We start from the raw sequence: 17,987 nt of genomic DNA on the forward strand, positions 1-17,987 counted from the left end.
TAGACGTTGGCCAAGGTAAGGGTGGAGGGGAAGTGGCGGCACCATTTTGATGGCAGTGTCATTGCTGGGGTTGTCGTGGCCACAATGACTGTGAGCGACTTTATCGATCAGAAGATTGCTAAGTGGTTACTTGAATATGGATCAGGCAATAACTCAGTGGCGTAGATGCAGCCGAAGCATTACTGGCCAACTGTGATATCAAATCCATCTGTAAGTTTCTTCTGCTTGATTTGACATATTTGTGGTTGCTAGGTATGACTTATGAGGGTGCCATTTTGATGGCTATGACCATGCCAGCAGGATGTCCGGTGAACTGTGCATTGTTTGCACATTTTAGTTCCCTTATTGAGTGGGGATTTTTTAGGCCGGAGGAATTGCTCAGGTTCTGCGCCAATTACACCATTGTTACTTTTGGCAACGAGGGATGATTGACAGGTGTGTGCCAGGCAAAAGGAGTCTTTTGAGCAGTTGGGAGTGCCATGATTGCCAGAGAGGAAAGAAGGAGCGTCACAGTTTGACTTAGCTAAGGAACACCTTGGATTTTAAGAAATTGTGAGCATGGCTGCCCCTGTCAGCTAGATAGAGGTTCTGTTGCAGCTGTTGGTGGGGGCATTGCAAAAGGACATTTTGGAACCAGGGATAAAGCAGAATTTAAATGGGCATGTGTGGCTGCGTGAACTAGTGTGGATCTAATAAGGAACTGTGCTTGACCTCTGTTAACAATCCGTGGTATTAATGCCCTCACTGCGTGTGAATGTGCCTCTACAGATACACCTTTTATGGGAACTGTGCGTGCAAGCGGGCATCCCCGGTAGATCTTCCAATACACATATTGCAAAGACCATGAATGGTGTGAAGTTTCTCCCCAAAAGGGTAGGCTTTAAGGGCCAGTGAAGGGGGCTGTGCGGGTGTGGCAGAATTTCTTACGACACTTCAGTGGGGTGTTGATGTGGCTATAGAATAACCCAAGCAGCGACTCCTACACATATGTTCTGATGTAGGGTAGGCAGTTTTGGTTTTGTCTGTGGATTGGCTCCAGCCAAAGTGCTGTAGTTTTTTGGCTGTGGTAACATAGATGTTATGAGAGTTGGCCAATACAGGATGTTAACTTCAACTTGGATGACTTGGCGATGGTGTAGGTTGTGAACAGATAAGTGGCTGAGGATGAGAAGGTCTTGCAGATTTCCAGGGATTTGTGTTACGTTGTCTAGACAATAACATTACATTAAGATCCAGACACATAGCAGGCTTGGTTCACTGTGATTTTACACAACCAAATGCTACCAAACGAAGATTTACCAGAAAAATATAGAATTTCGACTTTTTTTTTAATTTGGGTTCACACCTCAAACCCTTTGTTACCCCTGCACTTGCGCGATCTGAATGACAACTGGCCTAGTAGGATCGTTGTCTGTCCTCCCCCTGTTCCCCCCTCCCTGCCTCGTCGCGCCTTGAAACACTTGTGTATAGGCGAGTTACAAATGCCTTATCATATCATACCATATCTACATTTATAACATCCACCCCAAAACACCCCCACACCTTTCAATCCCTTACCCCCACTCCCTATATATTTATGGTTCTGTATTTTTTTTGTTGGTAACATTTCATTGGTTCTTTTGTTTCCGGTAACATCACAGGATACCGTCAGGTTTGGATAAGAGCATTAAAGCGCCTTGGTTCAGCCTCAGTGGAAGAGGCTCCTGGGCCCGTTTCCAGGGAGTGAATATGCTGCCAATGAGGACACTGCAGGGGAGCTGTGACCTAGCGGGTTAGGAACCTTGCTGCTGGCTTTCTCTACTAAACGCTTAGATGGTGGTATTGCTGGAAGTAGTAAGTAGCGGGGAAAGGAAGAGCACTGGTGGCACTGGAGCCATGTTGAATTGAAAGGGACCCTCTTATTAAGTTTCAATAGCATGGGAGAGGTGAGGGTCTGTCTCATACAGCGACCGCGGGGAAGCTGGCAGGTATAGCTATTTTGGTAAATGATACTGGGGTTAGAATCCCTCAACAGCAGAAATAAGTTGATGAATGCTGGCCTAAAGAAGGGCGCAGGGAAGAAAGGTAAGGGGCTAGATTTTGATGCATTCCTCAGGAGCAAAGGTGTTTGGTCGCTATGTGTATTTTTGTGGTTGCTTTCAATGTTTTTCAGGACGGGTACCAGGGTCGGACTGGGACAAGAAATAGGCCAGGACACCCAAAAAAAGTGGGCCACCCCTCTCCTCAGAAAAGTGGCCCACCCCTCACCTCCAAAAGTGGCCCACCCCTCACCTCCAAAAGTGGCCCACCCCTCACCTCAAAAAAGTGGCCCTCAAATCATCATCTGTGAATCTTGTCAATTCACGACTTAACAGAAAATGCTACTTATGGAGGGTTCATGTGTCTGTTGCATGTTGTTATGTTTTGTGTAAACGCTTGAGAAAGCGATGACATGCCTTTTGTTCTTTTGTTTTTAAAACAACATCATCACATAGTAAAATACTTATTTTGCAGAACCAGGCTCAAGGCATGTCTACTCGTTGACACCAGTAATGAAAATAGAGTTGCATTTAATAAGCAGTACAGCCAAATGATGACACAATAACAACACAACTCATAAAATAACATAACTTTGCATACAGTTCTGTGACAGGGTCCACAGCTCCTGGAAATCCTGCTTCCAGCTTCATGAAAATCCTGGAAATCACTCAATCAAGAGTTCCTGCAACAATGCACTTTTATGTGCAACCAGGTCGATTATGTCCGGATTTTGCAATTGGACAAGCACATTACGCTCCACAGACATGAGCATAAAGGCTTCGAGGTTGTCCTGGCAGAGGTGGTTTCTTAGGCAATTTTGAAAAACTTCTTTCACATGCTACCTGTGTGCAAGACAAGGTCAAGATGAACTTGTATGCCAAATACAATTGCCGGTAAGCACTACTAAAAAGTTAATACCTTTTTAGAATTGTATAGCAACATATTGCACAGTTACAGCATGTATTGCATTTCTTTACTAAAGGTAGCTCTCCTAAATCTTGTAGTGCTGGATTTTCACTATGTAGGGCTTCAAAGGCATATTCTTCTGGTAGTGTCCTCATCAGTTTAGTCCACTTGCTTGCAAAGTCTGAGAGTTGTTCCTTTAACCCCTGTAGCGTTATGGAGTCATCCAGTTTTTCAAGCAAGGAGCACATATTTCTAAGAGCATTGTCGGGTAGACTTTCATTGCAATTTTTGGGATCCAGGCATGCTATATCTGCGGCAAGAGATGAGTGGGTTTTAAAACGACTAGTTAGGCTTTGAAGAATGTTGTCCATAATGGCATTATGTACAGTAACTCTAAACCGGTCTTTAGCCAAGGTGATTGGCTCATCCCTTGCATTCATTCCAGGCATCCTCTTAATACATATGCATAGCACCAGTCATGTATTTGACCAGGGGATGCCTTACTGAGTCAGGATGTTAGACCATTGTACTGCCCCTGCATATTGGATGCACCATCGGCTAAATTTCCAATGCACTTGCGTAGGTCCAGACCATTATCTTTAATAACACTCTGCACCAACTCAAAAAGCCCCTTTCCAGTAGACGAAGTGCACTTGGTTGCTGCTAGCAGGCGTTCATGTACAGTGTCAGTAACATATCTAATAAGTATAGAGCACTGATCAGTAACACTCACATCTTGGGTTGAGTCTATCTGAATGGAAAATATTCCTGCTTCCTTTATTTCTTGACAGATTACCATTTTGATCAGTTTGGAAATGGCTTCAATCATATACCCAACTGTAGTCTTTGACATGAATGTCACAGAAGCACCCCATCCTTGCCCAGTTTTCTTTTTGGATTTGGTTTTAATGGTCTCAATATGTTCCTTTAGAGGTCTGTCATATTTACTTAGGAGCAGAAGGATTTCAAGGAAGTTGCCATGATCCAGCTCTTCGTTATCCAGCTCGGACATGGACTCTGTTTTCCCACGAAAACTGAGTCCCCTTTTCCCAATGACTTTTACAACGTCAATAACACGCTCCAATATGGCTCTCCTTTTTCTTATTTGCCCACTTCGAGCTAATTTCTGTCGGTGAAATAGTAAACCGCCCATGTCGACCCCTGAAAAGTTCAACATATATGAATCTGTGCACCTCCGGTGACCTTGGACTGCCTCATGTTCTGCAATGCGCTGGTAAATACGCCTCCAGTTTTTCATCCCGTTGATGAAAAGACCCCTCTCTCCACGTTTAGTAAACGCTAAACAAACTGTGCAGAAAAGGGCCTTTTGTATTTCACAGTAACTTATCCAATACCGTTTTCCCCCATCTTTCCTCCAAAAGGCTAAGCTTGCTTTAATGTGTCTATGTTTGTGAGGTTAAATTGGATGGTGCTGAAAGAAATAGGAAAGTTGATCTGGTTTTGGACGTTGAAACAAATAGTCTGCCACCTGTAGATCATCTTTCCGTGCTCTGTGCTTCACACCCCCGTTCCCTGAGTCTTCAGTATGTTGTAAAGCAGATAAAGATTCTTCCGCATGACTAGTACCTGTCACTTCCTCTGGGGGGATGTTGTTGTCTCCAATTATTTCTGGCAGACTTGATTCTGACACTTCTTCCTTGGGGGAATCTTCAATTGTTTGTGGCAGACTGGTACCACCACCGGCTGCCTCTTCCTCGAGATGGACAGGTTCAATTATTTCTGGCAGACTTGATTCCGACACTTCTTCCTTGGGGGAATCTTCAATTGTTTGTGGCAGACTGGTACCACCACCGACTACCTCTTCCCCGAGATGGACAGCCCCCATTATTTCTGGCAGTCTTGATTCCGACACTTCTTCCTTGGGGGAATCTTCAATTGTTTGTGGCAGACTGGTACCACCAGCAGCTGCCTCTTCCTCGAGATGGACAGCCTCAATTATTTCTGGCAGACCTGATTCCGACACTTCTTCCTTGGGGGAATCTTCAATTGTTTGTAGCAGACTGGTACCACCACCGGTTGCCTCTTCCTCGAGATGGACAGCCTCAATTATTTCTGGCAGACTTGATTCCGACACTTCCTCTCGGGGGGCACCTTCAATGATTGCTGACATTGTAGTTGCTGCAGCATCTGCCTCTGTTGAGATGTCTCCAATAACTGCAGAGTCTGTGGCTTCTAGTCTTCTCACATCTTGAGCTCTTGTTGATGGGCCCAGTGAAGAACCAGGTTTAACACGTGTACCTGAGGAAGATGGCTGGTCACCCTCATTCACTTTTCTTCCAGCAATCACACCATGTGACATTTTGATGGTCTGACCTGTAAACAGATCTTCATTTTTTTTTTGCCGGATTTCCTCTTCAATTTGCTTTTTCTTCTTTCCTCTTAGTTTTTCTGCTCCTCCCTTTCTTTTTTTAATCCATTTCTCCCCTAAAAAATACAATTAGCTTAATTGGGCATCGGATTCCTACTTTTATCACAGTAGGTCTAAGTAACCTGGCTGCCAACATCCAAAATATAATTTCATTAAGAGGAAACAAGTTTTTGTCAGCATTTTCAGATTTGACTGTTCCCCAGCCTCACCATAACCTCCCTCCCAAAAAAGAGAACAATATCCAGCTGGGTCTATAAAATGCTGAGTCTAACAGTAATCCAGTCCCATGGCAGGTAAATGAACTGGATGCATGCATGTTATTTCTCCTGGCCAGCAGTGCCCTGGACGTTGTATTATGGTCTGAAGTCTCAGAAAAAAATAGTAGCCAAAAATGAAAGCTGCATTGTAATCAACTTATGAAAAACACCATGGGTGCATGCAGCAACATACATATAGCAAGTGAATTCCTGCTGTATGCACACAAATGCACACGCTTGTGTTCTCATCCTACCCTCCACCCCAGTGTTTGAGAGAGGTATAATCCAGGTTTTCCTTTTGCTCTAGCATACATTAGGTCTGGATGCAAATTCATAATAACAAAACGTGGCCAGATTGAAAGAGGAGGAATAGGCTAGGACATCTGCCTGGTCACTGTGCTGCTTATAGGCTGGACTGGAGTCTAAGGTGGCCGTGCTTCTGCGGGGAGACAACAGGTGTGCATAATAAAGGCTGCCAAAGTTGTTTGAGTATGCTATACAGGACCACCTTACATTGCACTGCATTGAAGATGTACAGTCATTAGTGGTTACTTACCCACAGGGAAGGGCTCGCCTGGCTGGCTGTTGGTAGCTCCGCACTAAGGCCTGACTAGAGTGGATACTTGAACAGTGACCTGCCTGCAAAAAGAAGCAAGGTAAAGATGACAAAAACCCAATAAACACAGGATATAGCATATAAATACAGTGCAGTGCTTGTAACAAAGATATGATGGGGCTAAACCATAGTCTGTCACAAAAAAAGGAGTAGAGCATCCAGGTCCATAAAGGCTATATACAAATTGAGCCAAAAAACAATAGAGGATGATTGGTGATGTGTTGATGTATTCCTTGTTTCATTTGGAGGATGCAAATTGCTAAAGAATTTCCAGATAGTAACGTGCTATTTCAGGGAAATGGGATTGCAGTAAACAGGTAAAGGTCATTTGAATATAAGCTTTAAAATAGACATCAACTGCAAGGGCTTGTAAAAAACAATGTGTGTGAGTGAGACTTGATACAGAGTGAACACTGACTGAGGAATCTGTGCCCAGCAAAGCGCAACGCTATAGAAAGGAATGAATTGCCTACCACGGTTCTCACTGTGCAAAAACAGATGTTTCTACAGAATCCGTGCCATTAATGAAACACTACCTTTTACCCCTTGACAAAACAGGAAGTGGCCATCATATAGCGTTGTTCCTAAGTACACTATGAAAAATGGTTATGATTTCACTAATGTGATATACATTTCATACAAGAATGGATCACCATATGTATCATTAATATCTGTGTGTATAGATCCAAATTGTCAAACTGTGAATACAAGCAGACGTCCAAGGCCAAATGATATGTTATTGTATAGCACTTACGCTTAAGCTCTTTTTTATTAAACAAATATGCATACAATATCACCCAACCTGTGTTGGTATTCATTTATTGTCCTCAGGATGAAAGGCTGAGATGGCTTTGCTGGGATTCGAACCTGCAGATCACACACACATAAGAGCAGCGAGCGCTCAACCCACTAAGCTATCATATCGGCTATAGTACAATGAGCATCTGCAGGTCTGGTGCAAATGTGGCCACATTTCAAGCCTGTGTGCAATGCATCTACTTTTCAGAGGTAGGTAGGCCCAGGTGCAAAAGCGGACAATTCCTGGCATGTACGTGTATGCCAGGTATACCAGCACACAGATGCCTCCGCCTGGCAAGTTAAATCAGGAAACAAATTGCTAATGTAGGTGCATTGACAGTGATACAATTAAGGCGGATCAAAAGAGGTCCTTGAAACAGTTACACCACTAACAGGGTCCTGGGAAGGTACAGGGGCAGCAGTCACTTTGGTCAACAACAGATCCTTGGGACAGGAAAAGCAGGAGCAAATCCCGGGGCACCTTTGCCACTAAGGGCACAGACGAAGAAGGAGAATTATATGCTTTGCCCAGGGCCAGGATCACACTGTTTTGTTCATCATGGGTACACAGGACAACCCTCAGTAGAGGTCTTGCCTCAACCTCATGAATCCATATTGGCAAGCCACCACAAGACCTAATGTGGCAGTGTGTGTGTACAATGGCACACTCGTTACGATGGGGTTAAGAGGAGTGGCTGTGAGTCAGCTTCTCTGAGGCCTTCCAGGGCAAGAGAAAGGCATCTGGTAGAAAAATCGACACCGCTCTCTGGAAGAGCAGAGGGGCTGGGACTGGGCCCCTAGATAAATTCAAACGAGCAGCAAAGCCAATAGGTTTTAGCTGCTTAATGTCCAATGCAGCCTAAAATACAGCCCCATGCACTTCATGGCATGACTAGTTACAGCAAAAAGGTTCATACTTTTAACAATTATTAAAGCTCTTACCCAAAAATAGGTATCCAGGTGACACAGAACAAAAAAAGCAACACCCACCCAGGACTGTTAGTTTTCGTAAAATGACAACATTCTTTCCATTACATTTACAACAGAGGCAACCAACCGCTGTGTACACAAGGAACATTGAGTGTGTGCAAACTGCTCTTATCCATATTTGCAAGTTGCCCCATGTGTGGTATGAGGAGGACTGCAAACAGCACAGTGGGAGAAGTGAGGGGGTGGAGGGATTGCAGGGTACACACAAGCAATGTTGCACATAGCTCTTACCGATAGTGATGCACATGCAAAGTGTATTCCCCCTTGTAAAGACGCCGGTGGGGGGTGTCTGTACTTCTGCTCTCTATATGGTAGAGGAGAGGCACAGAGGACCCCAGCCAAGATTCTCTATTTGGTAGCTATGGTCGAGCAATCAAGGCCTAGCTTCTCTGGAGGTGATGCGGGCTGGCTCTTAAGTACAGTGTAGTCCCCAAGCACCCACAAAGGAATGTCCGCACACTGTATCGGTTAAAACACAGTCTTTATATAATTTATATTCAAAGGTATATACAATATCACAATAACACACTGTGTGCTCAGAAAATCAACAATGGTAAATATATACAGTTCTAAAGTGGTACCACAATGATTATTAGATCTCATTAAAGTGCATCAACTATACGGTAAAATGTCACACAGATCAATAAACAGGAAACCCGCAGTAGAGAGAGGAAGGAAAGCAAGATGGTTGAACAATTGGCAGAATACTGGTCACTACCGTTAAATACAGCTCTGTGTGGAGATCCCCCCACCTGGGCAACCTGTAGAATAAAGATGCAAGCCCAGTCCAAATATTGTTCACACTAGACTTCCCAATACTTCTGCAACCCCAAAGTACCTGGCGTTGTGTGTTCCTCGTCGGGGAATCAACGGCCCTTCTTGAGTGCCCTCCCTTTAAGGCAGGAGTCACAGGTGGTCGAACGTCTGATAGAGAACAGGTTGAGCTACGACGGTGAAGTGGCCGCGTCGTTGCTTGTTGACGGGGACGCGTAAACGCCCTGCAAGGAAGAGGCGTGCTGGGCACCTAGGTGTCGATAGTTCTGGACCGCAAAGAGTTTGAAGAACTGTGGCCCAGCAAGGGCGTCAAGTCGTCGGCGTCTCTGTGGTCTTTGGGTGGCGGGAACCCACCGGCGGATGCTCCTTGGCACGTCGACGGTCAGGCCTTCTCCAGAAAGGATGCAGCGACGACGATGCGGATGAGAGCGTCCTGTGATCAATGAAGTTCTTAGGCAAAACGGGAGCACGGCGGCTCCAGTCGGCGACGGCGGTCGTCGACAGTGGCGGACAACAGTCCTGGCGCTTCTCTTTGTGATTCCGCAGCGGTCCCCATCTCGGGTTGGCAGCCTGTCGAAGGTCTGTCTACCAGGGAGCTTTGGCAAAGGTCTGCTGGTGCACGATGGTCCCTCGTAGCTCGGGAAGAGGGCGCCTTCCCAGGTCCTTTCTGGGTCAGTCCTTGGAGGCACAGCAGCTTTCAGATTGTGAAGTAGAGCAACAGCAACTCTTCTCATCCAGCAGGGCTTCAAGGTCAAGCTTCACTCCAGTTACTCGTCCTAGTGGACTTCAGCTTCTAAACACGATTCCTAGCAGTGAGAGGTCCCCAGATATACTGTTGATCTCCCATTCATTCCGCTGGGTCACACTGAAGCATCCAATCACTACAAAGGGCATTCATGCAGACAGGCAACCAATCAGGCACACAGTGCATTCAGGCCATTCACTTCTCTCCAGACCTCACAACAAGTTATGTGTATTGGGACAAGTACCGAGCCATTCAACACTTCATACTGCATTCATACCGGTTTCGGGCAGGGCTGTCTCAGTCATTGTTACAACCACCAGATACTAGACACCCACAACATAGAATGCGTATTTGTCACGCACTCCATTCACCCAGGTCCCACCCACAGGCGTACCCACAACATACGGTTGTTGGGAAGGCTCCAGCCAGTCTGGTCAGCACTTCCCCACACTACCATATATGGAACTTCCACCCAACTGCCAGTCAGGGGGAAGGGACAGAGGCAGGGCTTCCCAGGACTTCGGGAAGATCAAGGTAACAGGCGATGGAAGGCAAGAGGCCATGTGGGCCATTTTGTCTCCATCAGGAATTTACCGATTCCAATGACAGGGCCTGGGCATCCCAAAATGGAGGACGCTAAGGGCACCAGTCATTTCAGCACGGAGCTGCCACCAGCCCGTACCCTGCTCTGTGGGCCACCCACAGGTTCCCAAAAACATACACTAGAGTCACAGGGTTGCACCCCTACCCATGGGTGCCATAAGGGTATCCCATGGGTCTGTTCACCAAAACCAAAAGAGAGAGCTACACTGCCAGGAGTCCCACATGAACTCCTGCGTGGAAAACACGACAGAACACGATCAAAAGCAGTAGGGCAAGGATACGGGTAAGGATACGGAGGCCCTGTCCCACCGATGCATTTCCAGCATCACACCCCTGACCCTGACATACCCAGAGCTCCTTCCCCAATTCTTGGACGCAATCCCTGTGTTTGGGACTGCAGGGCTATGGAGAAGTGCTGAATATATCGGATATATTCTTATGTTGCGCTGTGCAGCCCACAGCGCAATAGCTTGCACTGCACCAACAAGGGGCTTCAACCTGTGGTTCTCCAAACATTTTGGACTCCAGCTTCCATAACCCATCCCCAGAGCTTGACAGGGCTGATGGGACTGGAGGTGGAGTCCAAAGCAAGCATCTTTACAGCCAAAGGTGACAGATCGCTACTTTAGAGTGTCAGGACCAGTCGCCACTCACCACATAGGTGATTTTCTGATTGACACTGTCTTTTCTAATAGAAAAACGCATTGAATGTGGCACCCCTTCTCGTCTCATTTATGGGGTACACTAACAGGGGCTGCAGGCACGGGCACATAGAAGCAGCAAGACACAGTGCGCACTGCGCAGGACCCAAACCACTCATCATTTCCACAACTACACCCCACCCAACTTTACCCATAACCCACACGACGAAGCAGATGTGTGTGTGTGTGTTGGGGGGACGGCTACAACCATACTGATCGCACACAGGCACAGCACAGACATAGACTATTACAATAGCAGGCCGGCCGAGTCTACTCTGGGTAACTGAGTTATGTCCTCTCCCATGGTAGTGCTTGTGTGACAAGGGCCTCAGCAAATACAAGTGCACGACACAAGGCAATGGCGCCTGACCGTTGAGAGTAGTTTCTAAGATCCCAACATGCAGTCTCTAGTAAATCACGTCCATGAGAAGCTGCCAGCCAATCCCCCAGGGCCTCGAGCACCTGATGGTAGGCTGATGTCAGCTGGATGTCAAAGCCAGCCTAAAAACAACAACGTCACGTCAGTAAAACACTGTCAGTAAAGGCCCTGTTTCTGGGACACCACCAAGGCATGGTGCTTCATGCAGTCCTGGCCGTTTCCTCTGCTGATTAGGAAGTGGGGGGGCGGGAAGCATGTGAATGAAAGAAGGAACATGCATATTGCAGCACTTTTAACTGAATCGCCTCAAGGTGCTTCCTGTTCCTGGTAGATATCATGTGGTTGTAGCAAATCAGAAGAGATGAGTTTTGACCTTTTTTCTTATGGTAAAATGGTTGGGACATCACGGTTTATAACAGGGTCATGCCGCGAGTCTTGCATTTAAACAAACTAGTGACTTGGATGGATGGATGGAAAGCAGGACGAGTTCTATTTTCAAGCCGCTGCACAAATGTTTCCATGAACGCACCGCACACGAGACAAGTTACAAAGTCGCATATTTGCACAATGCACAAAGAGCCATATAAACGTCTGACTTCTCCCGGTCCGAGGTGCCCATTAGTATCATACGTGAAAAACCATTCACCACACAACGCAAGCAAGTCTCCAGCTTTGTCTTTCATCTCTCAGACTATGTTGTTTACTTATGACATGCATCCGCAGCGGCAACACCCTGGGAGAATTTCTACAATGGTAGTACTAGTCAGGTAGACAGCACCAAAAATACCATCTCTGCAACGACAGGCCAGGCCCAGGCCCAGGCCACTGCACTTCGAATTGGGAAGCGAAAGCTAGAGCCAGCCAGGCCCAGAAGTAATTTAAGCAAAACACTGACTTAACACAACTGGCCCGACGCCCAATGAGCTATCTACTCTGATGTGGCTGGGGGCAGCAGTTGTAGGGCAACGTGACTGGGTATACATTGTAGAGGCAATGCAATGGGTTGTGGTGCATCTTACCTGAGAGAGCACAGGCTCCTAACACAGTGTGCTGAACTTCGGTCTCTCTAGCTCTCATAAGTGACTCGTCTTCTCTCTTCGACTTCTTCTCAGGGCAGGCTGGGCCGCTGCTGGGGACTGGAGTGTCTCACTTGGGACAGGTGCTGTCTGCTGTGAAACTGGTGTCAGTCGTGGAGTGGACTCGTCGTCTCGTGGGCTGGCTTCTCCTGGCGCTGCCTACTGCCGGTGTCACTGGCCAAAATCATCATGTCACGTGGTATGCAATGAAGAGTCCAATTGCGGTGACACAGGGTCTGGGTCAGCGCCGCGGCCTGAGCCACATCCACATATTCCCAGGGCCCGGCCCAGCCCCCCAGGCACAAGTTACTTTCAACTTTGCACAAAGGGCAACAACTTTGTTGGTGTTACTTCCTGAAAAGTTGAAAGCAACTTGTTATGATAAGGTGCCGGGGAGGCCAGACTGTGTGCTGCGGTGCCCCGGGGCCAGGCCCAGGAGGCAGGATCCAAGAGGCCGAGGTGGCAGGCATGCTTGCTAATTTCATTAGCATTTCAGAGCGAGCCGGCGGCGGCCCGAGCCCAAGGCGAGTGAGCACCACTATACGCCCATGGCTGGCATGGCAGCGGCCCCCCTGAGCTCTGTCTGATCTGACTGATGGCATCTGCATAATGCATGACGCATGCATGCAAATTTGCAAATAGTTAATTAAATCATCAAAGCAAGGTAACAACGGATGTGTTATTACCTTGCTTTGATGAATAATGTATGCTGCACTGTGTGACAGCCATCCTGACCCCTGCCCACCCACTGCTGCAGACAGAGTGCGTGATGGTGTCAGTTTCCTTTCCGCTGCTACTAGTGAGGCGACGGCGAGCCCGGCGAGGCAGCAGCAGCCAGCCTGGCCCAGGCCCCAGGCCCCAGGCCCAGCTGAGTCGCGTGACGTGACAACAAACATTCAATTAAAAAAAAAAAACACGGCCCAGCTTGGGCCACGGCCCATGCCCACGTGTGGCACACTCACTCACACACGCAGCGCAGGCGCTGCCTGACACAGTGGCTGGCTGCCTGCGAGCTGTGTGAGTTATATTAATTAGAATTTATTATACACAAAACCGGCCCAGGGTGGCTTCAAGAAAAAACGGCCACCCAGCAGAGACGTGTTTATGGGAGGGCAAAGGAGGGGGCCCTCACAAGGCTGCCTGATCTAAAGTAAGATTCCATTGTTCACCAGACTTAAATAGCAAATGCCAGGAGATTGTATGGCATGCTGCTGAGGTGCTAAACCCATTGCCTGTCTGTTTTCACAAGTACATTCTGCCTTAATCAATTAATCATGTAATGTTTTCTGTGTTCACTGTGGTATACATAGTTTGTGAGGCACAACTTCTGTAGCATTCTTTCCTTCCTGTGGGATTTATGTTGATCATTGCAATAGCCAAAGTTGAAATCCAAAATGATAAATTGAGTGCCGCAATGGTTCAGAAGTTAGCTCAGTATGTTAAGCACTCATGGCAGAGATATGTGTTCATATGAAAGATTAGAAGAGCACATTCCAGCAAGGCTGGCAGAACCTTTCCTATGTCTGAAGTTTATAAACCTACCTGCATATGTACTTGGTTTAGCAGCATAAGAGGTGCTATTATCAGCAATGTTCCTGCACCAGATAAGCGTTGATATAAAAACTAACATGTCATTCGTATGGTGAAGGTCTACAAATTGGTTTGTTCAGATGGGGCGTTCTAAAACCTAGGCAATCCCCTCCAAAGATGAGCCTAAACTATTAGTCGAAGAGGTGAATTTCCAAATTCAAGACTGTGGAACCAAAGTGTTCATACTTGTATCCTGGCTTTGCCAGCAGACGATATGGTGATCCTGGTCAAATCATATACTATGGGGCTGATTCATGGAATTATTTGCGGCGAAAAACGGGGATTTGTGCGCTATTCTGCCCGCAAATCCCCATTTGTTAAACAGGGATTTGCAGGCAGAATGGCGCACAAATCACTGTTTTTCAGCGCAAATAATTCCATGAATCAGCCCCTATATCTTGCGTTACTGTCCTGTCATCTGTGTGGTTTGCCTTTTTGCATGCTGGTGGCATCGTTTAGCTATTACTTGATCTTTCTTCTTATGTAGGCCATTTGAGTGGAAGGGGTGGTAGACAGGAGAGAGAGTATCAGATGTTGTAGGCCTTGGGCAAGCATATTTTAAGGTCAGCTCGTTTGACACAAAAAACGTTTTGCTTTTTGTATGAAAGTCAAAGGTTTTTCTGCACGTTTATAAATGACAATTTCACAAGCCACTGTTTTGGAAGTATTTAAAGCTTAAAAGTACAAAAGACATACCTAGATTAAACCTAATTATATACTTCCCTTGATGATGGAGAGAATGAAGCTAGAATTATTTCCATTTTGCGTAAAACCCTTCTGTAATATTTTGGTTTTAAAAATGGTCAGTCTACTGAGTGAGGAACTTCTTGAGTGGGGATCTCATAAGGTGTACTCTCGCGACCCGTATGTTAGTGCTATTAAAGTTGGCAATGGTTTTCTTATTTTATTATTTTATTCTTGTGTCGCAAGGATGTAGGTCAACACGGAGACATAGAGTCCCTCAGCTCCGTTTGTAAAGTAAGCAGTAGTTTGTTTGTGCCTACACCTCTTTGCGCCAAATTTCTGATGTAAATGAATAAAAGTACGTAGTCAAGTTTCTTCAAGTATATTTTCTTAATTTATTTGATATATGTTCTGCCCATATGGATGACACGTGTTTCGGCGTTCCATTGGCGCCTTTTTCAAATCCGGGCTGAATGCAAGCGTAACATGTAATAAAACAAAACACAAAATATAACATATGAAATAGCATTTTAGCATATTTTATAACACATTTAGTAGTTAGAATAGTGACTTAGGCTGTGTAGTATATCCTTTTAGCATTCTCAAATTGCATGAACACCTAAAAGTGCAGCACCTCTTAGTTACCTCAAATGGTTAAAAATAAATCCATTACAGTGACTATGTTAGTTTTTTAAAATTAAATTTGTGCAATCCGAAAAAGAAGTAAGTATGGGATGGCATGGACCTAACAATTTTTGGCTGTCAGAAAAGCATGGAATTTGTTTTCTTACCCTTATTGAATGTAATGCGAATCTCTCTTTCCTTATTTCCGGGAATTAGTTTTTAGTTGAAGTGTATCACGGTAGTTCCAGGGTTAAATCCCACCTAGAACAAATTTGGTTGTTCTGTTATGCTAACATTAGCCTTTTAACCTTCTATCAAATTCCAAGAGGTGCTGCACTTTTAGGTGTTCATGCAATTTGAGAATGCTAAAAGGATATACTACACAGCCTAAGTCACTATTCTAACTACTAAATGTGTTATAAAATATGCTAAAATGCTATTTCATATGTTATATTTTGTGTTTTGTTTTATTACATGTTACGCTTGCATTCAGCCCGGATTTGAAAAAGGCGCCAATGGAACGCCGAAACACGTGTCATCCATATGGGCAGAACATATATCAAATAAATTAAGAAAATATACTTGAAGAAACTTGACTACGTACTTTTATTCATTTACATCAGAAATTTGGCGCAAAGAGGTGTAGGCACAAACAAACTACTGCTTAAAAATGGTCAGGTTTGGTAACTTGATTTGTGTACTTTGCGAGTCATTTTTAATCAGGGCCAGTCTTTGTATCAGACCGTGCAGGCGGCTGCCTGACATGCCAGTGTGTCTGGGGGGCACTGCCACGGCTCCAGCAGTCCGTACTTCAGGACCCCTCCATCGTCATGATGATGCTGCTGCATCATTTAATCTCATAATAAAGTTGGTTAACTGTGCGTAGTGTGTTGTACATTATCATTCATTTCAGGGCGCCTCAAAATCAGACTCTGACTGAGCTGTGAGCACCGACTGTCTGCATGCATGCTCCTGCTGCTGTTCAGCAAAGCCAGGCACCGTTGATTTTATGATGCTAGCAGCATCAAAGAGCAACATTTGTTGCTTTCCCTTCCCGACCCCGGCCGACTCCCTCACCTCAATAAATGAGCTGCTGTGACAGGGGGGTGATGGATGATATTTGGCTGGCAGTGTGTTCAGTTGGTAAACGCAGTGTTTAATTGCCCATCATTGCCGAATTCCAGCCGCCCAGGCATAGGAAGTCCAGGAGGCAGGCTGGCACCCAGCGCAGAACTGGCCAGAAGTCACCCGTGTGCCTGCAAAGAAGAATGACACAACGCACCGCTAACCGTGCTATTGGTAAGTATGATTCTCCACCTGACACGTGTTGAATTCCCACATAGACCCCTCATCATTTGTGTCTGTGGTGGTAGCTCAGGGGTCGGTAGGGCACATATGGAAATCTTTCCTTGCAAACATATTTGATGTGGAACCCCCTTGCTGTGAGTGTGACGTTAAACGCATGCCTGTAGCTGTAGCTCTGCTGAATACGACATTCTCCATGTGAAAAGTGGAACTTCTTTGCGGATACTTTTTTTCTATTTTTTATTGCCCTAGAAATGTCTGCCCTTTTCTACCATATAAAAGTTTGCAATGGCAGCATGAGCGGCATCCTTGCCATTACGCTTCATTGGAAACTTGCGTTTTCTTATGGCTGTGCAGGACGAGTTTGTTGGTTCCGCGACCTCCGACAGAAATAAAACTTAATACTGCTCCTTTCAAGTCGCTAGTAGTACCTTACTTGCTGTTTGTCTTCCTTTTGAAACGTTTCTCATGAAGTGTATACCAGAACATTTTTATCCATGTGTCTTTCTTTAAATGTCAAAGCTCTTTGATAGCTTTGGGTTGAAATACTATGCTCTATGCACATTTTAACTCAAAAGCATGAATCAAACGACCATTCTGCAGCATTACAAACGGCCATTTTATCATTGATTTAGGCAACTTGTTTTGTTTTCTTCAGTTGTTTGCAAAACTGATCCACAAAAATTATTATCCTCAGAAGATAGCACAGTGGATTAAGCTCATGCTGCATACTTCTGTGTGAAACTTGTAGGTTCAGGATTTCAATCCTGGCAAAGCAGCTTTCATTCTTCCGAGGTTAACACAATGAGCAGGAACGTTTCAGGAAACACAGACCCCATCAGAGGGCTAAGAGAACTCTGGATGTTTAAAACAAAAGCAGCAGCATAGGGGAAAGAAAATGGCACCAGATGTGAGGCAGGCAACATTGCAAAGCAAGCAACTTGGGCTAAGGGGGCTCAGGCAGCCAGCAGGTGAAGGGCTGCTAGTATGAGGTCATCACCCAACGCTATATACTCAAGGGGTCAATACATTGAGTACTAGCAAAATGTGTAGTATCACTTGTTATTCCAGGGCTCGGCAGGCAGGAATCTGGCATAAAGCGCTATACATAAAAGGGATATTGATATCATTATAACTAACAACACAAGAGAAAAGGGCCTATTGGGTATATCAATTCTCTCCACCACATCCTTCTTGCAATATATTAATTTAACTATTTTCATTCTGGGGCTTTAAATGTGCGCTTTGCAGCGCTTGCATTACAAGCTGTGTTCTCTTTTCCCATAGGATATGCAGAAGGGTTATCACCTTATTGCCTTCTAACACTGGTTCCTCCATCTCAGTCATTTACTGACAAAGAAGAGTTTAGAGCTCTTCAGTGGGCATTTCGTGTTTAAGCTCCATGGCGGCTGGCCTTCTCATGATAATCAGCAGCTATTAACCTTATATGTGTTGCCATTGTAATGTATGCATAATGCACCCCATTTGTAACATACAATTTGTTGTCATTTTTGGGGGGGGGGGGCACCAA

General features: G+C 45.6%; 1 long non-coding RNA gene across 1 annotated transcript in view; it reads right to left on the reverse strand.

The window, feature by feature from the left end:
• The window catches only part of LOC138581839 (uncharacterized), a 125,121-nt gene that overhangs the window by 25,121 nt on the left and 82,013 nt on the right, over positions 1 to 17,987 (reverse strand). The window contains exon 2 of the long non-coding RNA XR_011304815.1: positions 6,128 to 6,210. This is a non-coding gene — a long non-coding RNA (uncharacterized lncRNA). The remainder of the gene's footprint in view (positions 1 to 6,127; positions 6,211 to 17,987) is intronic.

This window comes from Ambystoma mexicanum, chromosome 3q (assembly GCF_040938575.1).
Source record: "Ambystoma mexicanum isolate Mex_15411 chromosome 3q, UKY_AmexF1_1, whole genome shotgun sequence".
NCBI lineage: Eukaryota > Metazoa > Chordata > Amphibia > Caudata > Ambystomatidae > Ambystoma > Ambystoma mexicanum.